The sequence below is a fragment of the Eptatretus burgeri genome, chromosome 13 (assembly GCF_056783735.1).
Source record: "Eptatretus burgeri isolate ZD-2024b chromosome 13, Ebu_testis_v1, whole genome shotgun sequence".
Taxonomy (NCBI): Eukaryota; Metazoa; Chordata; class Myxini; order Myxiniformes; family Myxinidae; genus Eptatretus; species Eptatretus burgeri.
Genome location: NC_140973.1, coordinates 62,101,398 through 62,113,897, shown reverse-complemented (window position 1 = coordinate 62,113,897; position 12,500 = coordinate 62,101,398). Strand labels below are relative to the sequence as shown.

At 43.5% G+C, this 12,500-nt stretch overlaps 1 long non-coding RNA gene across 1 annotated transcript in view; it reads right to left on the bottom strand.

The window, feature by feature from the left end:
- The window catches only part of LOC147014624 (uncharacterized), a 42,919-nt gene that overhangs the window by 192 nt on the left and 30,227 nt on the right, over positions 1-12,500 (bottom strand). Inside the window, exons 2-3 of the long non-coding RNA XR_015050826.1 lie at positions 1,110-2,443; positions 1-992 (exon numbers count right to left, since the gene is read on the bottom strand). The exon at positions 1-992 is cut by the window's left edge and continues 192 nt beyond it. This is a non-coding gene — a long non-coding RNA (uncharacterized LOC147014624). The remainder of the gene's footprint in view (positions 993-1,109; positions 2,444-12,500) is intronic.

Sequence of the window (12,500 nt, the reverse complement as noted above, 5' to 3'; positions counted from 1 at the left end):
GCACACGGCCCACTGCAGTTCTCGATACACCCTGTTGACGAGATACACATAGATGGCCCAGTATGCTGCCGTGCCTCCATATTTAACAGCTATGATATCATGGCAGAAGCTCTCATTTCGCTTCATGAGATCCACGAATGAGACATTCTCAATAATATCTTGGCAGTGCTATCGCAGTCGGACATCATTTCTTTGGCAAGGGACTCTTCTTCATCTTTCATTAATTCCAGGTACTGAGAGAAGCGCTCTCGTTCCATCACAGCAGCAAGAATTTGATGGATTCTGGTACATCTGTCGTAGAATTCCCCCTTCATGAAACCAGCAAGTGACCCCTCAGCCAAGACGCCTGCTTCAGTGAGGAGATATTCAACCCCCAAATCAGCCAGGAAGGTGCCCACTGCTGCAAAATAGGCCACATCAAGATGGAAGCTTCCAAGCAGTATAATGAGTCCATCAAAAGTAGGAGTTTGCAACGCTTGAATTGAGTAAGCCTCCAGGGCACCAGCAAGGTCATATGTGACGACGGCATACTCAACTCTTACTGAGCACACCATTGTTTCCTGCACCACATCGTTCCTCATTGGGAGCTGGGAGATGGGGTCCATGTATGCAATCATAGTTTGGGGGAGTCCTTCTGTCACAGATCAGGAAAATAATCCAGTGAAGAGTGGAAACTTCTGTGTGAACGACTTAAGAAGCCATGTAAAGTCCATGCCCTTTTGCTGGATCATTTGTTCTTCCATCACCCTACTAGATTGAGTCAGCTTGAATTGTGCTCGTTTGAGAGATGTTTGAAAGGGAGGAAGCACCCTCTCGTTCTCATCATATCGTCTCCTCATCCGGCCAGTCAGTGTCTCGACTGGGTTAGCAGGTGATGCGTCTGGCAATGTCTGATTGAAGCTGATTCTGGTAACATATCCCCACCGTTGAATGCAGAGTGTTCTTGCCATCTGGTGTCTTCGTGTTTATATCATATTTATCCCACGCCAATGCTGCAATATAAGAAGGACATTAAGGGCTATTTTCTGCTTCAAATGACACGAGTGATGTGACAACACGTGTGTTTCTAAGAATCAATATGTATTGGTGATATGATTGCTATGTTTTACCTGTTCCCAAGTCACTGCACAGATTAAGGCCAGCAGGGGTTTCGCGTTCACCATCAGAGCATGTGTTGGCAATCTCAGTCTCAAGCCGCTTCACTTCATCATTGCTGATACAATGGCCAAGGTGGTTCAGGATGGTCAGCAATGATTTCAATCCGCTGAAAGTACCCAACTCTCGCCCAAGTGATTGATGCTTCCAAGGACGAATTGCTAATCAGGTACAGTTGATCACAGCATTCGATGCAATGGCCACTGCTTTTCTCTCAATTGCATCCCTGGCACGTGCCAATCGTGGTTGCATGCCACCGATGAGGGTATGGAAGAACAGGAGCGTCAGATGGGGGATGTTGGGGGTGTTCTCCTTCAAAGTGTGAATCGTAGTGCGTGCCGGGATATTTGATGAGGACATTGCAAGAATTTCTGTGCGCAATGCCATGGCAGCATATCTGATTTCTTCAGTCTTGTCATTGGACCCTTTCAGCAAAGCAAATGGTTCTGCAGACATCATTGAGGAGGTGAAGACAACATTTCCAGATTTATTTGCTTGTTTGTTTACAAGGATGTCTTTAAATTGATCCTTCACCTGAGACATGAAACTGAACAGAGTACTTGTTAATGTCATCCTGGTTTCCTCCAAGAGCAAGAAACTCTTATTTGTACAAATTTAAAAGAACGGTCACCAACATTTGTTTCTTCTTCTTCTTGATGAGTTCATTGTCAATATTAAGAGTGTCAATGTTTGGAAAGCTTCACCATGCCTCTTCCGATTTGATGTTTGCTCTTGCTCATCCTCATCCTGCCTTACATAATCTCACTGACAAGTGTTGTGTTACTTTGCCTCCTTCGCAATCAGATCTTCTCCAAGTGAAAGGATCCTGGAATCAAACTTTTTCTTTGCAGCACGGACAAATTGACTGGCACCCATCTGTTGCCAGACATTGTGTCAGGGGTTCATTTTTCTGCACCTTCCTCTTCCTCTTCATTCCACCAAAAAGGCATTCCTGTCCAAGAACACCTCTCTTGTTGATAGAAGGATGATCGCTACTTGAACTAGTCGTCCTGCAGGGTGGTTCAGACAGTTCTTTGTCAGCTGATGATCGTCTTTTAACAGCACAGAAATGACTGAGACATTTTGAGTGATAATATTTGCTTTCTGGTCGCTCAGTCTTCCTTATCTCTTCCGACGTGCTAAAGAACTGATCGCTTTGAAGTGTCATTCGGTTACGAGCAGCATTCTTTGTTGTTTCCCATATCTCTGGAATGAAATACTTCAAGCCAGGTTCCTCCTCTTCTGTCTCTTTACAAATGATGCACATGTAGTTGTCATTCACCATGATCTGCAATAAAGAAAAGGAGGAAATAGTTAAAGCGAAAGCATTACTCATAGAAAAGCCAACACCAATATGTACATTTCAGGGTGAACTCTACATTTTCTAGCATTAAATACCTTTTTTCATCATCATTGACCATGAAAACATGGATATTGACACCTTATTTGTGATGATATCATGTAGTGTTATGCAGATATTGGCGAAAATAGGATTTTCAGTTATGGCGTCAATAATCCAGTGATTTCGGGTACAAAGCCATGGCCCAGACCCGGCAGTAATTCTTTTTATGATGTTGGGGGAGTTCCCCATCAAAGCTTGAGGTCCACAGTTGTGGCGCTTTTTACATAAATAAACCTTCTGGGCTCCGGGTCTATGTGTAGCAAGTCTGGATGTAATCGGCCCGGAACTATAGAAGCAGTGCTGCAAACACACAAACACCAGTCCGTGAATTATTGTAAGGATTTCCACAATCGAGATTTGTTAGGACTTTTAGTATGGTGTTCTTGAGACCCCATATAAATGCATTGTGGTTAAAAAAATTATGTTGCAATTTGTTCAAAGTCAAACCTTATTTTGCCTGGACTATAACCACAAATTTAACCATTGATACCACAAGTATTTTTACAGATAGAGAATCGACAAGACCGAAAAATGGAACGTTCTTGGGCAAGGCTTGCGTGTTCCAGTTCCCCGGGTCTTTGCGGCTTAACTCCACTGCACCGGTCACGCAGCGAAAGTTGGGTTGCATATGAGTCATCGGCAGGACCAGCAAGCAGAAGATTCCAATTGACAATGCACCGGCAAGAAGAGAATTCCAATCCACCGACGACCACCAAGAGGGGATTTCAATTGACTGATGATGACGACCAAACTCAGAGACACATTCGTGCTTTTTATGGGGCTTTGCACGTCCTTCCTTGCATGCTCATTGGCTGCCCGCATGGCCCTCTCATCCTATCCAGAATCTGCTGCTGCCTCTCGCCACATCTGGATCTTTCACGCGACGTCTGGATCAAGAGGTGGATGAAAAGATTAGTGGGGGAGGAATTGGGTAGATTTAGGCACAATACAAAATGGAGGAGTGACCTTTAACCCAGTCTAGGCAAAAGCCGACACGTTAGGCCTCCTCCATAAATACCATATGCTTTATGCTGAACATTTAGTCATGAAATAACGATGCTAAATTACTCGATTGAAACCCTAATCACATTCCTGCAACAATACAAAAAGTGGGAGATAGGAGCAACATGTATTTGCAGCATGTATATGGGAGATATAGTAGCATGCATGAAACATGTACATGTAATGAATAGCAGACAGGAGGAGATGTGCAGATAAAAAAAAACTCAACAGAAAAACGATGCACACGTGTATTATCAAAAGGCACTCCATGAAAACAGCAATCCTACCTGTTGTGCATTTCTCGTTTTAAAATAACAAATTGCTATTTATCGTAATAAAACGTTCACATTCAAAAACATGGCAGGATTGTGAGTGGAACATCTCAGTAGTTAATGCGATTCGGCTCTATCTATCTAGTTATCCATTTGGTTGCTCGAGTAGTTTTCGTGCACATGCAAACACAAATTTGACTTATGGCAGAGAAATATTTTTGGCAATCATTTTCCATAGCTAGTGAGAAACATTTATTTCCACAGCCAAACCAGCATGGTGATTTTATCTCAAACCAATCAACCTCCCCATGATGCCTTGCACGGTGGACCAAGATGGTGGTGTTCCCCTGCCGAAAGAAACAAATTTTTGACGTGAAAACCAATTCAAACTAGAACTGCCACTTTATAACTGCTGGCAGTGATGACCGGGTACCCACACATCCGCCTTTGATACAACATGGGACTTTCTGCAGATGACAGTCACAAAGTTTCGCTTTGATCGGGTAAGTGGTTCCAGAGAAAACAATATTTAATATTGTTCTTGAATCAAACATGGCTGCCAAACCATGTGACCTATCAATTAGAAATTAACAAACTTGTATTCCCTACTCATGTGCAATAGGTGTGTGAAGTTTCCCCTTGATCTGATGAGCCATTCTGGAGAAGAAGATGTTTGAAGGTTTTGGGTAAATTGAAGATGGCCGCCAAACCGTATGACCGATCAATAAGAAATTAACAAACTCGATAAAGGACTTCATGGGGAATGTGTGTTAAGTTTCGCCTCAATCTGTTCAGCCGTTCTGGAGAAGATGTTTGAAGGTTTACGGTAAATTCAAGATTGCCGCCAAACCGTATGACCGATCAATAAGAAATTAACAAACTCGATAAAGGACTTCATGAGGAATGTGTGTGTAAAGTTTCACCTCAATCTATTTAGCCGTTCTGGAGAAGAAGATTTTTTTTTTTAAAAATTCCCAAAACAAGATAGCTGCCGAACCAAGTGATTTATGACGTCATAATATATTTTTTCTGCGGTGAATTGTTGTGCCGATGAGGCTCAAGAAATTTCAGATTTTTCCGATGCAGCGTTGTACCTAACGAATTTTGACTGGTACACCTCTTGACTGATGACCTCACGAAAAATCACCCCTGTTCCCATTGAGGAGCTTATTCAAATGTATGAAGCGAAAAAATTTTTACCCTAGAAAGTTTCAGATACAGAGGTCCAAAGTTTTTCGGTTTTTTCAAGATGGCGCCCGTACCACGTGACCTATGACGTTACAATTACCACACAAGTTTGCTATCAAAAAAGATACATACTATGGTGAAAATTTCGTGTTGATCGGACTTACCGTTCCTGAGAAAATGATTTTTAAAGTGAAAGAACCCGCAAAATTGCCGGCGGAAAAATATAAATAATATATAATAAAAAATAAGGAAATAAACAGAAGAAAAACAATTGGGTTCCCTGTCAGAATGACAGGGTACCCTAATAAAGAATGAAAAGGTAAGCAATAGTACAATACAAAAGAGCAAGTGGTAATGGAAGAAGTTGGAGGAACAAGCCAGAGCGATCTCCTATTATTACTAGAAAACAAAATTGGGGGATACAAAATCTGGGTTCATGAAAGAGTGACGTCAGAGTGCAAAAAAGGCAATGTGCTGGCATTGCAGGAGTAGGGAAACAGGTGGTTGCAACAAACAAGGGGATGAATGACCACCTGCAACCTGTGTGAACGGGGGTTGGGTTAGGAAGGGATAACGAAGGGCGAAAAGATAGAGGGTAGGGATGGGTGATTAGATGAGATGGTTGGTGGTGCAGCTCCTTGAACTCCTGAAAGGAAGAATGGCATTGAACAACCTCCAGATAAGGCAATTCAATAAACGGAAAACTGAACAAAGGAGTGGATGTGGGAATGAAGGTTAGATTTTGGGAGTTTAAGTTGGTGAGAGTTAATGAAAAAATGTGGTGCGTCTTGGAGGAGATGGTTGGGAGCAAGGTGGAGAGGTTGTGGGAAAAAAAAAACAGAGGCTACCACCCTGTCTGCAATGTGAGAGAAACAACCATTGCACTTCTGCCTCATCCCGAGATTCCAAAAATGTTGAGACCTTTAGATTCCACAGAATCCAGGAGTTGCAGATGTGAAGTGGGGGCACCAACGCATAGGGGAGTCATACTGACCCCGCCTAAGAGCATCCCAGACTCCATTTGGAGGAAACAATTCCATTGATAGCAACATGTTGACTGCATGAATGAAGGAGTTCAGAAAACCAGGCAGATGAAGATGAACTTGTATGCTGCAGGCAGTAAGCTTGGCAAGCACAGCAAGATGGGAGAATGTGTCGAATACCCAATATTTGTCCAGGAAGATGGTTCTGACATCTTGATTGATATTGTCACGTCTAAAACTCACTAACGTGTTTGCCTCAGCGCCGAAGGTCTTGTGAATGCCTCGGTGGATATTTGACAGGGTTCTGGAAATATGAGTAACACGTTACTGAACATGGAATAAATGTACATGGAAGTGTTCAGTTATTTTAACTTACGGTTACCATTCCCCCAATGATCATTCAATAAAAACCGAACTAAGTGGCAGAACGTGTACAAGAGGCAACGGGGAGGAACATGTCTTATAATTTACAAGGGTGTTTATTATGAAGAAAAGTACAGGGAAGAGGCTAGACGTGACACCATCACAAATGGTACGGACCAAGCGATTAACGAACTCAGAGAGGACCAAGGGGGCACAACAACTTGGGTACAATGAATGAATATATATATATATATATATATATATATATATATATATATATATATATATATATATATATATATATATATATATATACCCTGCAAAGGCACCAACAAAACTGATTCATACGATGAACAATAGGGTAAGCGAGGTTTTGGATGGCACAAAGCAACTGGTATATGTAGATCATTGGTGCAGAGGCAGAGTGCTGTTCAGGACAGGCAGTGTCGCCGGAACAATCCGCTAAAACACAGACGGAGAAGGTGCAGTCGAAGACGGCAGAAGAAGATGCCGTGGAAGACCAGGAGAGAAAAGATGGCGACCAAGCAAAGGTAAGGTGAGAGATGCTTAAAGCTTTAAGGTCAGGCCAGACCCAGGGGTTTCTGTTTCACTGAACGCTTGTGTTAATGTACCGTTAATGTAAAAGGCAATCCCATTTCAGTTTTTTATGCTGCAGGCATGCATGATGTCTGATGATATCAGTCTAAAGCAAGTGGGGCATGAATCATGCGTGACACGAGAGGAAGGAAACATCGTTGCACATGGGAAAGAAATTTGCCAAACGTTAATGCAGGGGTCGGCAACCTGTGGCTCGCGAGCCACACCTGGATCTCCTGCAATCCCAATATGGCTCGCAAAGCGTCAAAGTTTATTGATGCAAATGTACATATAAATATCAAATAAACAGGCCAAACACATAATTCGAAATATTACAATATTTGTTTATAAAACTGTAACATTCTGTGATGTTACATCCATTTCCGGGCTCCACCACCTGGTGGGCTTCCCGAGTGCTTTTGCTGTTCTATGATTTCCGGTTAGTGAACTGTTGTTTTGGATGCTCACCTTGCGTCTCTGAATCTCTCGGTTTGCGATGCCATCATTCTCATAAAGACTTTGCAGTGGTGACGAGGAGCTGGATTGTGTGTTCGAGCTCACGTATTGCGTTTCATTTTCGCGATGGCAGCTGCCGGCATCGGGATTTTGAGTTCATTCAATCCGAGTTCAGATGACTGGGTTGACTTTTGCGAGAGACTGGACAAATATTTTGTTGCTAACGGAATAGATGGCATTGATGATGCACCTCGAATGTAAGCTATTCTACTGAATGTGTACGGATCCCAGACCTACAGTTTGAGATCTGTGTAGAAAGATGTATCACCTGCAAAACCCCATGACGAGTCATACACTGCACTGGTTGAGTTGATACAGAGGCACGACAATCCCAAGCCAGGGAAAATCGTGTCAAGGTACAAGTTTTATACGCACCAAATAAGTGAGAGCCAATCGGCGAGCGAGTTTGTAGCTGATTTCAGATGTCTGGCTGAACACTGTGAATTTGGCACAAGACTGGACAAGACGCCGAAAGACGTTTTTGTCTTTGGAATTAACAGCGATTCCATCTGCGTAAACTACTCTCAAAGACCGATCCAGACCCCAAGAAGGTTACTGGCATTGCCACTGCATGTATGCAAGCTGTCAAAGTCTACGTGTCATTACAAGGTTAAAGCCGGATGTTCAGAGTTTGAGCCTCCAAAGAGAAGTGTCGTATTTCTCCATCTCCATCTGCTTGCGAGACATACCGTGTGAAGAAGACTGGTGGCATGACCTGCTGGCATTGCGGTGGTGGACATGGCACGTTCCAATGTCATTACAAACAATTTACATGCTACACCTCTGGTAAGAGAGGGCATCTGCAAGCCCAATGTCCCAAACCCACCTCTTTCACTCACTATGTTGATGTCGATATCGACAATGATAATGCAGAGTCAACTGATCACATGCTTCACGTAGCCAACAGCACATCAGGCATGATCACAGTCAAACGTGAAGACTATTTGGTTTTCACTGTTGGCACTAAGAATACTGAACCTCCAATTGTTGTGACTGACAATCAATCACTCCCCTGTGAAAATGGAGATTGATACTGGTGCTTCGAGATCAATTATGTGTGAAAGTGTTCATCTCGCTGTATCCACAGGATGAGGTTCCGGAGCTCATACCTGTGTCGACTAAACTGAAGACATATACCAGTGAAATTGGCCTGTGATCGGCTCAGCCATTGCATCCGTTAAGAATGATGGTGCATCCCACGCATTATCGTTGCCTGTCGCAATGTGCAATGGTCTGGCTTTGCATGGCATAGACTGGTTAAAAGTCATCAAACTCAACTGGCATAGTGTGAACCATGTGTCCACCAGTGCTGGATGCGCATCAATGGTCAATAAGTATCCTGATCTATTCCATGAAGGTGTTGGCACTTTCAAAGACATCAAGGACAAGATTCATGTGGATGCAGAGGCACAGCCGATTTTCCAAAGACCTGTTCCATACATGATTCAAGCAAAAATCGAGCAGGAACTCAATCGTCTACTGGATGAAGTAATCATCGCTTCAGTTGAATACTCTGACTGGGCTTCTCCAATTGTACCCGTACTGAAAGCTGATGGGAGCTAGCTTACATATCTGTCGGGACTATAGGTCAGGTCAGGTATGGGAGCATGCGCCAGAGCAGCGCGTTGCTGCGTCCACTTTCCGCCGATACTCCAGGGGCCTCCGTCTGGCCATCCCCCAGGAAGATACCTGGCCCATCCCCATCTCCTTGAGGTTCCGATGAACCTGCTGCAACCATGAGGCACGTGGTCGGCCCATTGGCCTGCTCCACTCACGAGACACCCTCGCTGAGAGAATCTGGTGAGCAGGATCAGCGTCAGGAAAACGAGCCACATGTCCATACAGCCGCAGCTGATGCTCATGGACCATGCAGGTAACAAATCTCATTTGAGTCTCTCTCAGCAAACGCTCATTGGACACAAAGTCTGACCAGCGATAGCCAAGGATTCTCCAAAGAGACCTGGTACTAAAGGAATTAAATCTCCATCTCAGATCCTTGGTCCATGTCCAAGTCTCACATCCATTGAGCAAGATTCGAAGCACCAAGGACCTGAAGACTCGGACTTTCGTCCTCCCGCACAGGTACCGGCAGCGCCACACTCCATTATCGAGTGAACCATGACTCCCTCGGCCCAACCCAGACGTCTATTGACCTCTGACTCACAGCCAGCAGAGACATGAATATCACTGCCAAGGTAAGTGAATCCTTTAAGACCCTTAGTACATACACGGACTACAAGACCACCATAAATCGCGACTCAAAACTGGACAAATATCCTCTGCCCAAGGTCGAGGACCTGTTCACAACTCTCATGGGCGCTGAAACATTTTCATGGTTGGACCTTACCAACGCTTATGCACAAGTGGAACATTGAGACAAGTCAAAAACTTTCACATGTATAAATACAACACCAATAATGCTCTTGGTGATGAAAACAGAATACTCATTGATTTGATGGCCAGGCCCAACGAATCTCGACCTATTAACAGAGCAGGCAGTCCACCTACCTAAGGGCAAGCATGACCCAAGGCAGGTTGTCTGTGCTGGCCCTAACACACATTCACTACGACTATGATGTTGATGAAGAAAGGGTGGTTTGCGAGGAAGCACCCCGAGAAGGCTGCAACTTGGAACGCTGCTAAAAGGAAGTGAAGGGTAAGTACCTACCTCAATGTATTTTTCAAATTTGATCAGATCCTCTCATTACAATGTATAGGGCCTACGATTACCTGTGAAAATGTAATTAAAAATAGGGGCAATACCCCTGGGCACTCACCTGGTAAGATAATGATACTGAGAAGGAAGTCATCATGGGACGGAATCAGTAAAATGTACCAGTGAACCAATGTGATAGCAAATACCTATTTTGGGGGACAAAGCCCCCCCCACCACCTTAGACCAAAACTTGTTTTGTGTGGTGTTTGTGTACTGGTGTGCAAGGTAATTAATAAGAGACATAATTAGAACTGCCACTTTATAGCTGCTGGCAGAGATGACCGGGTCCCAAGACGTCTAGCTTTGATGCAACCCCGCTTTGATTGGACACCTGACCCTGACCCTTGACGTTTTTCATTATAATCCAATTGAATTTAGGATGGGATTAAAATCAATGCAATTAAAATCAAATGGAAGACCAAATAAGTACAGTCCTGCATTGGAATAATCAGAAGGAACCCCCAAACAAGAAAAAAGCAGAGATAAAGTCATCAGGAGGAACCTGGATAGGATTTGCAATTCAGCTGCTACTCCTCTATCCTCAAATCCAAGTGAGCCTTATTCAAAAAAAAAAATCAAAAAAAGGAAAAAAGAATCCAGCCCCCCCCCCCAAAAAAAATTCTGGCTGCCAGACCATGTATCAGATCAAGTTGACATTTAAAACATGTATTCTGCATCACTACTACTGTAGATCATAATTGTGAAGTTTCACATTGATTCATTAAGCTCCAGATTAAGTGAAGGCTCCAGAGAAAACATTATTTAATATTTTTTCTTCAATCCAATATGGCTGCCAAACCATATGACCTCTGACGTCACATGTGAGAACCTTTTGTTCCTCATGGATAGGAGGTCATAGTGTAAAGTTCCATCTCGATCTGTTCAGCCACTTCCGAGAAGATTTTTGAAGGTTAAAAAAAAATTGCTGCCAAATCACATGACCGATGATATCATCAATTTTTTTTATAGCTTTGGATCAAAAAGCTATGGATCACACCGCCCTTCCACATACCAATATTTAGGGCCTCTTCCCATTGTTGGGAGTGAATTAGCAGCATAATCCAATGTCAAATTACCAGGATGGAATCCAAAGTTATGGTCAGAGGTCAGGTTGTTTGAAATAAAGGAAAGACTTGATGTCAGCAGCGATGATTAATTCCATGACTTTGCTTATTCAATAATATTAAGCAAGTTTACTGACCTGGAGTTGAGATAATCTGTTTTTGAACATTTATTTTGAATAGGAGTGAATTTATCGGACTTCCATGTGTCCGTGAGCCAGCCAAGGATGAAGGACAAGCTGAAGAGAGAAAGAGAGAGAGAGAGAGAGAGAGAGAGAGAGAGAGAGAGAGAGAGAGAGAGAGAGAGAGAGAGAGAGAGAGAGAGAGAGAGAGAGAGAGAGAGAGAGAGAGAGAGAGAGAGAGAGAGAGAGAGAGAGAGAGAGAGAGAGAGAGAGAGAGAGAGAGAGAGAGAGAGAGAGAGAGAGAGAGAGAGAGAGAGAGAGAGAGAGAGAGAGAGAGAGAGAGAGAGAGAGAGAGAGAGAGAGAGAGAGAGAGAGAGAAGAGGAGAAACAAGGACCGAAAGAGCAGAATCTGAGAAAATGGGGACTGATGCCACCTGTGCCCTTTGACAATGCAGTTATGGCTGGACAGAACCTTCTCTACCTTCTTGGATGTGAAAGATGCAGAATCAAGAAGGCAGTGGCCAGAATGGGGTAAGGGGGAGGGTAGGCAGAGGAGGATAGGTTGGATAGATTATATTTGGTCGTTTTGGAGGTAAACACTGAGTTAAAAGATTCTCCCTTGTCCGAAACAAAGTTTGTGGTGAGGTCATTTGAGCTGAGGGAGGAGAAGGAGCATGAGCACACACCATGAGTTGAGGGGCTTGAGAAGGCACCACCAGGACTGAGAGAAAGGAGACTGGTTGAAGCATTCGACCTTGAGATTGGCAAGATGGTGTTTGCTCGCTTGCTTAAAGATGGACATACACTTGTTGTGAGCCTGATAGAGTGACCTGAAGTTGCTTTCAGTCAAGTTAGCCTTCCATTTTGGGGAAAGCAAGCTGCTTGACTGCAATTTCCTCACCAGTCAGTAGACCAGGGCTGAGAAGATGGTGATGGCAGTTGCAGATATGAGACAAACCAGGTGTATGAAAGAAAGGAAGCTGTTGTGAAATTATTCCAAAGCAGAATAAATATCTGTAGATGATGAATATATGTATAATATAAAATGAATCCCTGTCATATAAGGACCTGAAAGTCCATATGGTGTCCATCTTGTTTACCCCATGTATTCCACCCCATTCCT